General features: G+C 43.0%; 1 protein-coding gene across 3 annotated transcripts in view; it reads right to left on the minus strand.

Moving 5' to 3' along the window:
* LOC125632840 (uncharacterized) overlaps positions 1 to 16,284 on the minus strand; it is a 180,153-nt gene that overhangs the window by 113,238 nt on the left and 50,631 nt on the right. For all 3 annotated transcript variants that reach the window (XR_012666878.1, XM_048841645.2, XM_075124938.1), the window contains exon 2: positions 6,352 to 6,742. The gene's annotated coding sequence lies outside the window, so the exon portion shown is untranslated. The remainder of the gene's footprint in view (positions 1 to 6,351; positions 6,743 to 16,284) is intronic.

The raw sequence follows: 16,284 nt of genomic DNA on the forward strand, positions 1-16,284 counted from the left end.
TTTCCAGACTAAACAAACCCACTTTTTTCAATCTTCCTTCGTAGGTCATGTTTTCTAGACATTTAATCATTTTTGTTGCTCTTCTCTGGACTGTCTCCAATTTGTCCACATCTTTCATGAAATGTGGCACCCAGAACTGGACACAATACTCCAGCTGAGGCCTAAACAGATTGGAGTAGAGCAGAAGAATTACTTCTCATGTTTTGCTAATACATCCCAAAATGATGTTCACATTTTTTGCAGCAATGTTACACTGTTGACTCATATTTAGTTTGTGATCCACTAAGACCCTCAGATCCCTTTCTGCGGTATTCCTTCCTAGGCAGTCATTTCCCATTTTGCATGTCTGCAACTGTCTGTTCTTTCCTAAGTGGAGTACTTCGCATTTGTCCTCATTGAACTTCATCCCATTTACTTCAGACCATTTCTCCAGTTTGTCCAGATCATCTAGAATTTTAATCCTATCCTCCAAAGCACTTGCAACCTCTCCCACCTTGGTATTGTCCTCAAACTTTATAAGTGTACCCTCTATGCCAGCAGGCCACAGCTCTTTTACAGTTAAAGCGCAGCTCTTAGAACCCCCGCATTCCCCCCACTCCCACCCGCCATTCTTCGCCTACCAGACTGTTAGGGGAGCTCAGGTCTTCTGCCCTGCAGGGAGGGGGGAGAAGGGAGGAGAAGCTAGGGGTTTCTGCCCAGCAGGGAGGAGGATCTTGGGGCTTCACTCCATGAGAGGTGCCTGCTTGGGCTTCAGTGGGAGCGGTGCTGAAGACACAAACCCCGGCAGGCACACCCCAGCTCTCAAACTTTTGAAGATTGTCGTATGCGTCTCGGAGGGTCAATAAGTTTGGCCATTCCTGCTCTATGCCATTATCTAAAGCACTGAAGATGTTGAACAGAACCAGACCCAATATTGATCCCTGTGGGACCCCACTCAACATGCCCTTCCAGCTTGACTGTGAACAACCGATGACTACTCTCTGGGAATGGTTTTCCAACCAGTTATGCATCCACCTTAAAGTAGCTCCACCTAGGTTGTATTTCCCTAGTTTGTTTATGAGAAGGTCATGAGAGACAATATCAAAAGCCTTACTAATGTCAAGATATACCACTTCCCCCCATCCACAAGGCCTGTTACCCTGTCAAAGAAAGCTATTTGGTTTGTTTGACAATTTATTCTTGAGAAATCCATGCTGACTGTCATTTATCACGTTATCTTCTAGGTGTTTGCAAACTGATTGCTTAACTTTGCCCTATTATCTTTCCAGGTACTGAAGTTCTACTGACTATTCTGTAATTCTCCCGATTGTCCTTATTTCCCTTTTTGTAGATGAGCACTATATTTCTCCTTTCCCAGTCCTCTGGAATCTCACCCATCTTCCATGAGTTTTCTAAGATAATCACTAATGGCTCAGACATTTCCTGAGTCAGCTCCTTGAGTATTCTAGGATGTATTTCATCAGGCCCTGGTAACTTGTGTAAATAATTTTTAACTTGTTCTTTCCCTATATTAGCCTCTGATCCTGCCTTATTTTCACTGACATTTACTGTTAGATGTCCAATCACTACTAACCTTTTTGGTGAAAAAAAGACAAAAACGCCATTTAGTACTTCTGCCATCCTTTGTAATTGGATGTAGGTTTCCACTTTTTTGTGGGACTCTTCTTTAAGTTTCACATAATTGAAGATCTCCTGCTTAAGCTAGAGTGGTCTCTTGTTATACTTCCCATCTTTCCTACACAGAGGGACAGTTTGTTCTTTTGCCCTTAATAATGTCTCTTTGAAAAACGGCCAACTCTCTTGAACTGTTTTCCCCTTAGACTTGCTTCCCATGCAAGCTCCCCGAGTTTGCTAAAGTCTGCCTTCTTGAAATCCATTATCTTCAATGTGCTGGGTGTTTTCCCTCCTACCTTTCCTTAGAATCATGAACTCTTACCATTTCATGATCACTTTCACCTAAGCTGCCTTCCACTTTCCAATTCTCAACCAGTTCTTCCCAATTTGTCAAAATCAAATCTAGAACAGCCCCCACCCTAGTGGCTTTCTCCACCTTCTGAAATAAAAAATTGTCTCCAATACATTCCAAGAACTTGTTGGATAATCTGTGCCCCACTGTGTTATTTCCCAACAGATGTCTGGGTAGCTGAGGTCCCCCATCACCACCAGGTCCTGTGCTTTGGATGATTTTGTCAGTTTAATAAAAGCCACATCCATCTCCTCTTCCTGAGGACTGAGCGTGCTCTAACCTACACCAGCGGACAGGCAATCCCTGCTCAGCCTCGGAACAAGAGCAGTACAAAAGTGGCCCCAACTGCAGAAACAGAGTAACTGAGAATCAGGCCCATTAAGTGCAAAACTCAACACTTTAACTATGGAGCCATCACCAACAGCCCCATAGTACATCAAAGACAGACAGACACATATGTATGCAACCAATAATTAAACCGAGTTTGACTCTCTAAACAAGGGAAGACGCTCAATACATTTCCCAACGCATTCAATCACAGGGGTGTGTTTTATGATGTTATACAGTAGGGGTGAGGATGAGCCCAATGAAATTATATTTTCACTTGTAACCTAAGCTTTCCAGAGGTGAGTAACCAGGGCTCTAATTAGGTCCTTCCTTGGTTGCACTGTAGGCAATCAGAACAGCTCCTCCTTACAAATCGAGAGAAAGCTGTGAAAATAGCCTGTCCAATTCCACTGCTGTATATTATTAAAGGACTTTTTCTCACCTCTGATGCTGTACAATGAGGAGTACAGAATTGTTTTGGAATCTCTCTATCAAATACCTCACGGCAAAAAAGGAAAGATTTCAGATATTAATAATAAAGTGTTTAAACCATTTAGGTGGGGAAAAAAGCTCACGCCACCAGTGTCCACTTTCGTTCATAGCAACTTCTCAGGCTTTTACGAATTCTGTTTGTGAAACACTGTTACCCGAGGGAAGGTTGTGTTCTCTTTTCATGCGAGAGAACCACCGAACACCAATACTTCGGACGAATTTGCACTCTCGGCCTTTGAAACGGGGCAGAAGCTCATGAGGTGCTGGCACCCAGGCCAGAGCAAAATATTCACAACAGAACCCACTTGGATTTGGGTACTAATTCAGCACTTGGCAGCAGGAACCAGAGAAGAGCATGAAAAGGAGGGGGTCACTGAGGAGCCAGCCTCTGGCTTTGACATAAAAGTGACAGATGCTCTAACGTGGTTCCCAAGGGATTCAGTTCACCAGCTTACGGAGCATAACAGGCGCTCAGCACATTCTGGCCACTTCTCCTCCCTATTCCTGAACCCCGCCCCCCGAATCAGCAGGTTCAGGAGGGTAGTGCAGGCTCTGGCTATGCCAGCGCTATACCCGCTGAAGGCTCCCTCATGATGAAGAATCCCTACCAAAGGGTGGGGAAGGCAGACAGTCTCTCCTCCCTTTGCACCACGGCCTAAGTGGCATAAAGTAGATCGGGGCCAAGAACATGTCCCCAGCTCCACTGAACAAGTTTACAAACTTTGAGCCAAATTATAGTTTCAAGTCAAACCTAAGTAAAAGTCAGAGTTCTGCATGGTGAAAGTAGGAGAATCTGGGCAGTTTCTAATTGGTTTCACCCATCTCTGGTGCTGCAGAAGAATAAAAAGGCTGAAGGGTGGGGAAAGGGGTTTATATACATTAATCATAAAACAGCACCCTCATTCTGCAAATGGAGACATGTAAGGTCGAGGGAGATTAAGTGACTTGACCAGTGTCACACAATGAGTCAGTAGCAGATTCAGCAACAGAACCTAGATCTCCTGAGTCCCAGTCTTCTTTTAATCAGCAATGCTGCCTTAAAATACACAGAGGTGGCATCGCATCTATGTTAGTTATCTGAGTTAGACAGCATGGTACCAGGTGGGAACAAACAGTAACCCACTTCATCAGGCTTGAGCCAAATGCTAAGTGGGCAGGTGTAGAGAGGTCTAATCAGCCAATCATCCTTTCAGCTGCCACTTCACTGCCCCTTAGAGGAGCACTAAGGGTAAGAAAGCACTGTGTACAGTTTCTGCTCCAGGAGTGACCTTTTCCTGGTGACATCAAATCTTCTGATGACTACCAATGCATCCTACGCACTCTGCCAGTCCTTGGCATTATCTCCTTTTGGATCTCAATAAGTCTTTGTTGCACAGCTAACCTGTCTTCTCTGCTATGTGACAGATGTTCCTTTTCAGAGGAACCTGCGACTATAACATCAACCTTATGCACAATCTCTCTCCTTGATATGGGCTCCTGACCTTCACTAAATCTACAAAAATGACCTACAACATGGCCATTTGTGATATAAGCAGAGAAAAACCCAACTGCTATCTATTGCTGCATTTATTACACAAAGCACTCGGTTTTATTTCCTTTTAATTAATAAAATCTCTTCTATTCCAGATCCTTGTTCGCCTTTTTCTGGTTTAAGCTACAGAACACATTTAAATTCAGGAATTAGTTGACTGATAGGTTCATACACGAACAAACACACAGTTCCCTGCCACTCCCTGCTTTTAATCTGATGTAATTGTGCTTACCAAGCAAGAAGATGAAACCTTAGACTTCTTTAATGCTTCACAAAATGCCTGTGGGAATGCAGAATAAATTTCTAACTCCACCTTTTCAGTGTCATTCTTTTAATGCCTCTTGTTATTAAATCAAAGGAGTCCGAGGCCAGATTAATCAAATGCTTGTGTGTGTGTTTTCAGATTCTTACCAAAATATTCCTATTCATTAAAATATGCTGAATAGATAGATTTAAAAAATAAATTCTAGTGGCAATTATCAAAACACTGATATTAATAGAAAAACAGCACTTGCAGGGATCAACAGCATAATCCAGTGTTTCAAAAAACTGACATTTAAAATAAAAGTATCAAAGTTCAATGCAGTTATCTATAAAAATGGAAAATCAGTAATTTTATCAGTAGAACTATTGATTCATCTACTTCTGTATTTTAATGGGAATAATTGTCATTTACAAATTTAAAATTAGCCCCTTTTTATAGATAAGTAGTGTTCTAGTTTTATAGATAAGATGCTATTCTTCTGTTAAAATGTGTTTAAATGAAGAGAAGACAGATTGGATTAAATACTCAAATCATCTCCTTTGAAAGGAAATGAACAAATTTAATACACAGATTCAGACAGTGTGTGCGTCTATTCCATGTTATAATGTACTGAATAATAGGATGACTTGGATTCACAAGGAGGAATTAATTAGTGGCGGATGGGAGTTGCATCAGCCCTTTCTCAGACTCAAGGATCAGGATAAGCATCCAAACTTCTCAGTGTTTAATTAAACTTCTGAACTCTATATGCAAGTGCACGCATGCACAAACACACTTAACAGTACATCACACACCTTCTATAAAATATTTTGTGTATATACACACACGCATCCATTTATATATACACATTGTCTACAATGTATATATACACACTGGATTTAACATTTCCATGACTTCCCTTTAAACCTTTCGAGATTCACCCATTTCCTGACTTACAACTGTGACTACAGACGGTTTCTGGAACTCAGCAATTAGAGCCTGGGTGGGGAGCAGGGTAAGACACTGGATTTGTTGCAACCTTCCTAACAAAAATGGCATCAAGCTTTAAGGTTATCATTCCATGAAGATGAATGGGAGCAGGTTGCACTCCTCAGAGCTACTGCTTCAGTTTGTCTGTATGCACATTAACCAGCCTCACATCAGTTACAGTGAAAAGGATATTCTTGCAAGGAGAACAGTGGGAAATGTTTTCTGCAGAATTTGAGGGGTGTGTGGCTGGGGGGATGGGGATGTTAACAACAACATTGGGGATGCTAAAATTCCATGGATTCCTAAAGGCTCTGCCATAAGCACCAGCTGTCAGATGAGCTTGCAAGCATTTACAGACTGTTCCCATTAAGCCAAGCGAGGTGGCCTTTGGCAATTTAGGAATGGGCTGACAATTACGAGAAAAAGGACACTTGGCAGTAACCTGCTCTTAGTGCTGCAGCGTGCTGCCACGTTCCACCTCCGAGGTGTCTGCACTTCAGCGATGGATAATGGAAATTTCTTGCAAAACATTTTGGAACCCTTCAGGATACAAGACACCTTCCAAGAGTGCAAGATTATTAATGTCAATACATGTGTTATCAGAAGCAAAAAAGACAAGCTCACACATCTGTTTCAGGATATTTGCTACCTCCTTTAAAAAGGTAATCCAATCTTCAAATATGGTGCCAAGCAACTAGAAACGGTCTTTCATCTTTAAGGGGTGGGAGAAAAGGCAAATGATTTACTCCTCAAACATCAGGAAAGCTAACTGGCGTATGAATTAGGAAACCACACACATACCTGCTAAACACAGAGATGCTGCACTTGAACTGCTGTGAAAAATAAACATCTCCACTGATGGAACAGACATTGTTTCTCCTCTTTGTGAAACTAGTAACTGAAGCAATTCCAGTAAAGATGGCAAACCATCGATGACATATCCTCAGAGAACAGAGGAGTTTCCTTCCCAATTCACCTTCAGTAACAAAAGAAAAACCAGGGATGGCAGGGGCCGGCAGAATGGCTACATTTATTTTTCCCCATCAGGTTCATCCACAGTTGACATTCTCCAGAGATTTCAGTGGTTCTGTAAATCCTGTGGTCCTGGAAATCCTTGAATGTTTTGGAGGGAACAAGTTGCTGCGCTGGTCCATTGCTTATTCCAAACTGGTCAAGAGATCGGGCCTGGGACCTTGAGAGAAAGAAAGAAACAGACTGTTACATGGGATACACAGACGGGAGAGGGAAAAGCAATCATTCCGTCCACACTGGATTTACTACACATTCCAAATAAAACTTATACCCACACCAGTTTGTATCTTTCAACTGACCTTTGCATGTTACTAAGAGCCTTTTATAAATACTGTATAATCTAAACACTTGTATGCCAAGAAAGAATTATTGGATTCACAAAGCTTAACAAGATCACCACAATTTGCTCTGAAGAGCTAACAGTTCAAGATGCTTTACCAGATGCAGGTGATATGAATGATAAAGTAATCAAAGTGCCATGAGCTGAAACAACTTCCCATCTACTTGTCAGATCCTTTAAAAAGCCCTGTTTTTTGTTTTTCCTCCTTCCATTTAAAAAGAAAAGGGAAAGTTTGCCTGCCCTGGGAAAGGCATCAGAGCGACAAGGAACGGAGAGGATATAGATGCTTGAAAGTAGATAGTTAACTGAGCTTACATGCCTTCACACTTCAGGAGAAAAAGTCTACACACAGTTTACACACCAGTACATGGCGGGAAAGTTTTGGCAAAGGAACTGCAGAGAAGAGGAACAGTTAGGAAAATAAATTCACTGAAACATAGCTTACCCACATCAACTATATCTGGGTTATGCCCCTCTTTCTCCTCCCAATCCTCGGCTAACAAAAGCGTATTTCAGGCCAGAATCCCATACCTTTGCTTCTATGACGTAACACCTTACTGCATGGGCCTAGTCATTGAATAAAGGTACTATTCAGTGCGGGCACGGGTCTCACACTCTGGGCTTCTATTCCTGTCAAACCTCAGCAATTTGACAGAGAGTAAAGCTATGTCTACACTAGCACTTTTGTCAGTAAAACTTAGTGAAAAAAAACACACCTTTGCCCAACATAAGTTGCACCGACAGAAGAGCCGGTTTAGACCACCACTCGCTGGAAGTGATTTAATTATGCCGGCGGGAGAGCTCTCTCCCCTCAGCATACAGCGGCTACACGGGAGATCTTACAACAGCGCAGCTGCATTCGTACAGCAGTGCTGCTATAAGGTCTCTAGCGTAGACATAGCCTTATGGTGGATAAAAGATTTTAGACACCAAAACTGCTACACAGGTGAATATCCAGATGCTGAAAACGGAGAGCTACTGCAGAGTGAGGTGTGAAAGAAAACCCCAGACAACTCTTTGTACCGGGGTGCTTTTTTATTCCTCTTTATTAAAGGCAGCAAAGATCAGCTGACAACACAAGGATTATTTTTCTTCCTTCAACAGCATGGGAAGGTGGCTCCCTTTTTCCACGTCCAAGCAAATGAGCAATGAAAGCTCAGACAAACCGCCTCAATAGCACAGGGCCAAATAAAAAGTGATAATCATTTGTTTTGTTAATAGTGTCAATGAAAGTACAAAAAGAAAACCCATGACATAATCCTTCCCAGGCCTTCTCTTTAAGGCTTGGATTCAGGAAAGTGCATGCTTAAAATTATGCACTTGCTTAAATCCCATTGACTCTGATGAGGTATAAGCACTGTCCCGAACAGAGAAGCTCTCGATTGTATTAAACCACAAAACAACACTGCTTATGCTACGTCCTCAATGAGAGGGGAAAAAAAGGTGTATTCTTAACTTGAGTTAATTTACAGAAGATAAAAGGTTAGTGAAGACAAGATGGGTGAGGTAATATCTCTGATATCTGTCTAATGTCCTGGGACAAACATGGCTACAACAACACTGTACAGTGCAGACAAGGCAGTTTGTAGTCTTCACATGAGCTTCAGGTCGAGTTAAATGGCTCCACCATAATCTAACTGGACCAGCTAACTCACGTGAAGACTACAAACTGCCTTGGCATCTCTAGGATTTTACCTTGAGTTAGCTAACTCGAGTTTTAAAAAAAAAAAAAAAAAAACACACGCACACACTTTTTTCCTCCCAATAGAGAACCTGATCCAAAGCCCAGGGAAGTCAGTGAGAGTCATTCACTTCAATGAGCTTCAGAATGGTCTTGAATCCTATGAAATTCCTTTTCATACACACACAGCAAACTTCATCGACCGTGACAGCTATACAATGCTGAAAAGGCCTGGAGAATTAAACTTCTACCAAAAAAAGATAATTACTGTCTAAAAGCCTTTAGCTGAAAGTGTTCGCTATCCATCTAAGTTCCTGCAAAACGTGTGGACCCAGGAAAAATACTAATCTCTGTCACCATAGAAATTAGAGGTGAAGAGACTTACATTTTGCCTTGCAGTAGGTTTTTCAGTGGTTCTTCGAGTCCAATTTTAGATTTCTCAAGAAACGGCTTGCACCATTTCTTTTGGGAGACTAACCTAAAAGTTCTCACTGTCAAGATTAATTTTCTTTTGCTCATTTTCATCCCTTAACTCCCAGCAAAAGAAAAAAACACACACACACACACACACCCCAACTTGGACCAGCCTGGATTATTTTTCTTCCTCCTCTACAATTATCTGTATTAAGTAGCACCCAGGGGCCCCAAATGAGATCAGAGCTTCATTGTGCTAGGTGCTGTACATGCACACACAGTGATAGTCCCAAAGTTTACAACCCAAACTAGACAAAACAGACAAAGGGTGGGATGTAGGAAGCATCGTCTGAGGTAGAGAGAGATGAAGGACTCCATCCTACCCAATCCTGAGCACTCTGACCCTGCTCCAGCAAAGCACTTAAGAGCATGTTTAAGTAAATGAACACTTGGATTGAAGCCACTGGGACTGTCACACTCTTAATTTTAAATTGGAGCAGTCATGCTCATCACCTCACTGCACCGAGCCTGGGTGTGTCTACAGTTTAGAGAGAGCCGCCCAGCCGGGGTAGAGAGACTTGCGCTACCTTGGCTAGAACTAGCATGTTAGAAATAGGAGTCTGGACACTGAGAATCAGGGGGCATCTCAGGCTCTCAAGCCCACCCGACCCCCTGGGTCCAATCTTGGTTGGCTAGCCTGAGTTTCCACCAGAGCCACAATGCCCATGCTGCTATTTTTAGCACACTAGCTCAAGGTGAGCTAGAGGAGTCTGTCTACTGGGGCGGGGAGCCTCATTCCCAGCTGCAGCGTACACATCCCTAAATGACGTGCCCAAGATCAAACAGGAAGTGTACAGCAAAGTCAGGAAGTTTCCCACGTGCTAGTCCAGTGCCTTAACCACAAGACCATTTCCCCCCTTGCTGATGAAGGCCATCCAATACTTGCATATGGCAAGAACCAGTGAAGCTCGTGTAAAAGTACAGGAGGAAGTGCGGTAGATGGTAAACTAAACAACTCTGTAGACGATATCAGCTTTAGAATATCAACAACTAACCTTCAACCTAAACCTCACTTTCAAGGGCGACATATAAGTGAGTCACACAAGAAACAAGATAATGGAAAGTTAAGAGTGCCACAGAATTCTGTGTGGCTAGGGGAGTCCAGGTGATTAATGACTGCATGGACCAAAGTTAAGACAGTCACTACCAATTAGTTAAGGAATTCAGTGAGAGGACAGAAGAGAAAGGGAGTTTCATCTGTTAAATATTTACAGTTAGAGTCCCAAATGCATTGGTTTCAGCAGCTACACCAACAGACAGTTTGGTCCATGGTTTCTCAGGCCATGTCTACAGTGAGGATTTGAGTAGTCGGGGGCTACATACCAGTGTGAAAGCCCATAGAGTAGACAGACAAAGTTGCAATTTGTATCAGTATATCTTACCCCTGCCCGCCTGAAATCAAAGTCAACTGCACCAGTACAGACTGCAGATGAAAGTGGCTTTACAAACACTAAGGGTTTGCACCCATGCAGCTATACCACTGACTGGCTTGGTGGCTATAACGGGACAAACCCACAGTGTAGTATTCTGCACAGTTATCATGCGCTCTATTTATAGGTTCTAATGTGTCAGCTGCTGTTCTCTGAATTGAGGCCAGGAAAGGGCAGAGAGAAGCAAGTCTGAAAGGGTCAGCCAGGTAGATTTAGGCCTCAGATTTACATTTTGCAAAAACCGAAGCAGTTTGACAGAATATCAGTGCAACAGAAAAACATTTGATTTTTTTACTCCAGAAAGGGCTCTTCCCCCATTCCCCGCCTCATGCACCACACAGAGAACACACATCTATTATTGGCCAATGTTGTGTTAGTACAAGAGAACCAAAGAGCAAAACTGACTAGTATATTTTTATTGCCCACGCTGCAACGTAAGAGACGACAATCTGCATTAGCAGAGCAAGTTAGATTTCTAAATTTATTTTTGTTTTAATATGGAAAGGTGAAATTAGTAACCCAAATAAGGGAAATCTGTTATTTAAAAATATGATTTACAACTAGTACTCTTTTAACCTTGAAGAGATTCAAAAAAAAAAAAAAAACAACAACAACAAAAAGGAGCGCTACGTAAGTGCTAAACAGTATAAAATTCTAAGCACTAACGTAGTCTTGGACATTTTTTAAAGTAAATTTTAATAAGGCTATGCCCCATCGGCACCAGCTGGCATAGCTGTGTTAGCAGAAACAGTTTAAAAAGAGTTTCCTAATAAGGGATAAAACTGTAGCATTGATGGAGCTAAAGGGAAGTATTCTATAGTAAACATTATCTGTCTTTGTATGCTATCCAAGACAGGAGTGCTGCTATGCCTTGGAAGGGTGTACACAACAGAGGGAGGGGAAAAAATGATTAATGTGATCAAAATGTTGTACGACCCTCAAAAGAGAATTCTGACTCCCATACATACACACACACACAAATATCATGCTAGGTAATTAGAGAGCACCATCCTGAAGTGATACTGAGCAGGCTTCCTGATTGCTAGTTTCTTGCACCACTTCCAATTCTGACAGAGCTACTATGCACTGTGTGTGTGTCTGAACTAGCCTGTACACTCTTTGGGGCACGGAGCCATAGAATCACAGAAATGTAGGACTGGATCCGACTTCAAGAAGTCATCTAGTCCAGCCCGTTGTGCTAAAGCAAGACCCATTATGCCTACACAGGTCTGGGTTAGCAAAACATCTGACTGGTTAGCAAAATGCACAGAGCAATGATGGACACTTGATAAATAATTGGTATATGCAGGCAAAGGTTAAGCTTAAAAACCATCAAGTACCTCAGATCACCCGTGCAAGACCGAACACCAGTGCCCCCTGCAGCTTGAACTTGTGCTGGGGATGGCTGGCTGATAAAGAGTTGCAACCTGACAGTCTCCCCTCTCCACTGCACCAAAGCAAGGCCTATTTCACAAGCACACTAGGCAATGCAATGCAATCCCAAAATGTTCTAGTGTAAATACGGCTGCCAAGCCCAGACACTGGGAAAGGATCAAGAACGTGCATTTCTGATGCACAGAGATCCTTGTGGATCCTACATAAAACTGTGGATAGCAATGCATGCCTTCCACTTTGCTTCTGCAAGGCTGTGCATCGTGGCTGAAAAGTTGATTCAGGGAAACAGACCAGGATCAAGCTGAAAAGATAAGCAGTGGCCTTTTAAGTTGAGGAAAACAAAGGTTTTAAAGCATATCCCACTTAATCAGTAATGCACTCAGGAAAATAACCTCGGCCCATTCACTTCAGTTACTAAAAGCAATTTCAGATCTACGGGCTCACCCAGTCTCTATGGTGGGGATGTTCTCTGACATGTTCTTTATGCAGAAAGCACCCGAATACAGTGATTGCTTTATGGCCGGGGGAGTCTGATGCTTTTGAACAGACCCCCAAATATTTTTATTTACTTATGATCATCATTACTCTTCTTTTTAATTATTTCCTCCAGAGTCTGGTCCTTGACTATACCTTGACCAAAAAAAAAAAAAATATTGACTACCCCTGCCTTATGGACACCTCTTCACCCACTCACAGTGCCACGGCATCCCAGGGACAACTGCAACCTTAGCCAGCATAGGAAAGTAACCTTAGGTTTGTAGCTCTCTTCAGCTTGAGACACATTTTACACTTTTGCGAGTCACCTCTTTGCCCCCTTCCCTTCTGTTTCTCTTCATTGGAAACAAAGGATGCAATCCTGACCCTGCTGAGAGTTTTGCCATTGACTTCACTGTGCCCAGGATTTCATCCGAAGAGCCAGTGCCAGCCAGCTGTTTGGAAACCTCTGTGAATGATCCGGAGGAAGGGGTTCTCACAGACATTCTCAAGAAGAGCTTCCACCTCCTGGCAATACCTTTAACCGCTTAAATCAGTGCACAGCCCAAGGAAATCAGCAGCCAGGCATGAAATCCTGCCCTACGGGTCACAAAGCAGCACTGCAGTCACTCCATGACTACTGAACCCCAAACAGAGAATACTGGATGGGACTTTCACAGCCATGAGGCCAGTGGCATAGCCACTCCACCAAATTACCATCCAGGCCAAGGCGCAGTGGGCCCCCAGTGAGCTGTGCTCTGCAGCATATGGAGGAGGATATGGATGCCCGGAACAAACCATTCTGACCATTCACACTCCCCAACACAAAAAGCAAAACCACACAGGTTCCAGCTGCTTCTGGTGCCTTCTATGCCCCTTGCACGGGCAGCAGTATTTGTCCCTGAGACAAGAGCAATGAATGGACCAAGAGTCTGTACCAGTTTCTACAGGGCAATAGGGTGGTGTAAATAGAAAGCCTTGATGCAAGTCTGACTGGTGTCTGTGTGTCTCAGAAGCAAATCGGTCACGTTGTTTATTTTAGCATCATCAAGATTCAGCAAAAGCTTATTGTGACACCGCTGAAAGCAAACCAGCAAGTACAGGGCTAGCGGCAGGATACACGGAGATGAGCATGGTAGTTAACCTGTTTTTATCCTCCATTCTAGCTTATGAGATCCCTACCCCAGCCTGCATTTCTTTCAGCTCTTCAGATTTATTTTAAGCAGTGATTTTTATTACCTTAGCACCTCAGAGCGCTAATCATGGACCAGGACCGCAGTGTGCCAGGTGCTGTAGAAATAGGACAACCGGACCTTGAAGGCCCTGTCTACACTAGAACTTTCCACCCAGTTTGTAACCAGCGAGTGGCCTGGCTGGCTCTCAACAGGTTGGGGTTTTTTGCCTGCACATATGATGGTTAAAACTCAGCAGCCCTGGCCCACTAAGCAATGTTTAGCCTCTGCCAGAGGTTGAAATCAACTCCTGATTGTCTCCCTGAAACCAGTTCGGCACACTGGGTTTGCTCTTGGCCGTTTGGACAGGACCCCCTTACCAGGTTTGTGTAATCCCTCTGGTCAGCTCAACTCTCTCCCACCTCTCAGTGCAGCAGCACACACTGCCCCACAGACATCCTTCACATGATCTATATATCCCTAGCTGAGGCAGGGCAGGGCAGCCGCCCACATTTCCCAGGATACACCAGTAAAAGGGTTAGGCGTGGGTGCCTCTGTGGACACTAACTGAACCTTGTGCTGCTTGTGGCCATTTAAGGGGGCAGTGCTTGTGAAAGGTTACAACCACCACAGCTGAAACAGGAAGCACAGCTCACTTTCACTTTCTTGTTACAAAACAACTTACCCTTGTTACTGTCATTAGCCCCAGTCTACACTTCAAAGTTTTATTGGTATATCCATACTCACAAACTCTCTCGATCCTAGTGTTCTGAGCAAGGTTCTGGAAGCCAGGAACACCCAAATTCTAATGCTGTGTGGCATTAACCTACCAGCCTTTGTCTACACTAGCCTGCTTTTGGGAAGTCCCTCACTACTGCAGTTCCACCAGCACTGGTCTGCTACAAGCACGGCCACATGATAACAGCAAAATCAGGGTGTACTATCTACACTGGTGATCCCACAGGTCCTGCCAATGTGCAGCTGCAGCAGAGATTTCCAAAAGAAGTGCAAAGTAGAAACAGACTCTGGGTCTCAGCTTTCATGTTGTTAGAATGCAGATAATAACAACAGGATTCAGAGTAACAGCCGTGTTAGCCTGTATTCGCAAAAAGAAAAGGAGTACTTGTCGCACCTTAGAGACTAACCAATTTATTTGAGCATGTAGCTCACGAAAGCTTATGCTCAAATAAATTGGTTAGTCTCTAAGGTGCCACAAGTACTCCTTTTCTTTTTGCAGATAATAATACTTACCTCCGGATTCATGTTTGTGAAGCTTTGAAGAAATGCTAACAATAATTATTTTCTCTTCCGGATTTCAAGGCAATAAAGTCACCCACTAGAAAAGTTTATGCCTTAATTTTCACTCCATAGATTACTGCCCGTACATAAATCCAAGAGAGGAGTAAAATCCACCTCCAAATCTCTAGCAATCCCCTCAGGGACAAAGCTATTTGCACTTGCAAGCAGAACAGTCCAAGAGATTTGTCTCATCAACTCTCTCAAGCAAACTGGCTGCTAATTTATGGATGAATTAACCATTATCTTAAAAAAAAATAATAATAATGCCTGGGACGTTTCAATCACTGTCCTGCATATATCATTTGACAGGCTTCAGCTAAGGGCCAAGGCAGACCTCTCATTCTACGGCCATGTTAACATAACAGGGACTAAGCCTGCATAGCCACAGCTCTCTCTCACACACACACACACACACACACGGTGTTGATGCTGTCTACACTAATGGAAGGGGTTTTTCTGAGAGTACAGAAGCACCACATTCCCTGAGTGATGGGAACTAGATTGACAGAGCATTCTCCTGTCGACCTAGCCGTGTCTATACTGGAGTGTTTGCCGATAGAGCTGTGTTGCTATGCAGGTGTGGATTTTCTGCCACCATGACCACAGTTGTGCTGGTAGAAATGTTAAGTATAGAACAAGCCTAAATCAGCCATTCTTCCGCCAAAATGTGCGCTTGCACCAGCTCATCTAAAGTGGTTCAGAAGCCAATTTAAGGGGTTGTCTACACAGGAAAGTCAAAGTGGAATAAGCTAAGAAGTGAATTTAAACCACTATAATTATACCAGTGTTACTCCCCCTGAAGAGACTGTTATTCCAGTGTAAGACTGCCTTTTTCAGTTTAGCTTTGGTCTCTTAGAAAGGGGCTTAAGGGGCTAAACTGGGAGGGAAAAGCCATCCTTATAGCAGAAAAGAGAGTAACCACATAAGGGGTTATACCAGTACAACTGGTAATCCTTTCAAATGCAGACAAGTCTTGGGTTAATCCAGAGCAACTTCTGTGTTTAAACCACGCCAAAAAATTCAGTTATAAAACCTTTCCTAATATTAATCATTTATTCCCACTGAAAGGTCTTGATCCAATATTGATTGACTTCAACAGGTAATGGAGAGAGAAAGAAAGCTGCAGGCCGGTATGTAGCAGCGCGTTAGCATCCATCTGGACTTGCCAGAATTTGCACTTTATAAAGAAATATATGGACGCAAGCTTTATCTCTGTATATATATGCACATGTATCTATCACATGGCACTGCATACAGCCATAAGTTAAACCAACCCCCCCCCCCAAAAAATAATTTAATTGGAAAGAAGTCCTATTATTATTATTAAGTGCTGATAACATGCTCTTAATACACAGGAATAAAAAAAGAACAATGATAGCACAAACTGCCAAAACGCTGCAATTCCACGAGGCATTCTGAAATCTTCAGATCAGCTGG

Source organism: Caretta caretta, chromosome 2, assembly GCF_965140235.1.
Source record: "Caretta caretta isolate rCarCar2 chromosome 2, rCarCar1.hap1, whole genome shotgun sequence".
Taxonomy (NCBI): domain Eukaryota; kingdom Metazoa; phylum Chordata; order Testudines; family Cheloniidae; genus Caretta; species Caretta caretta.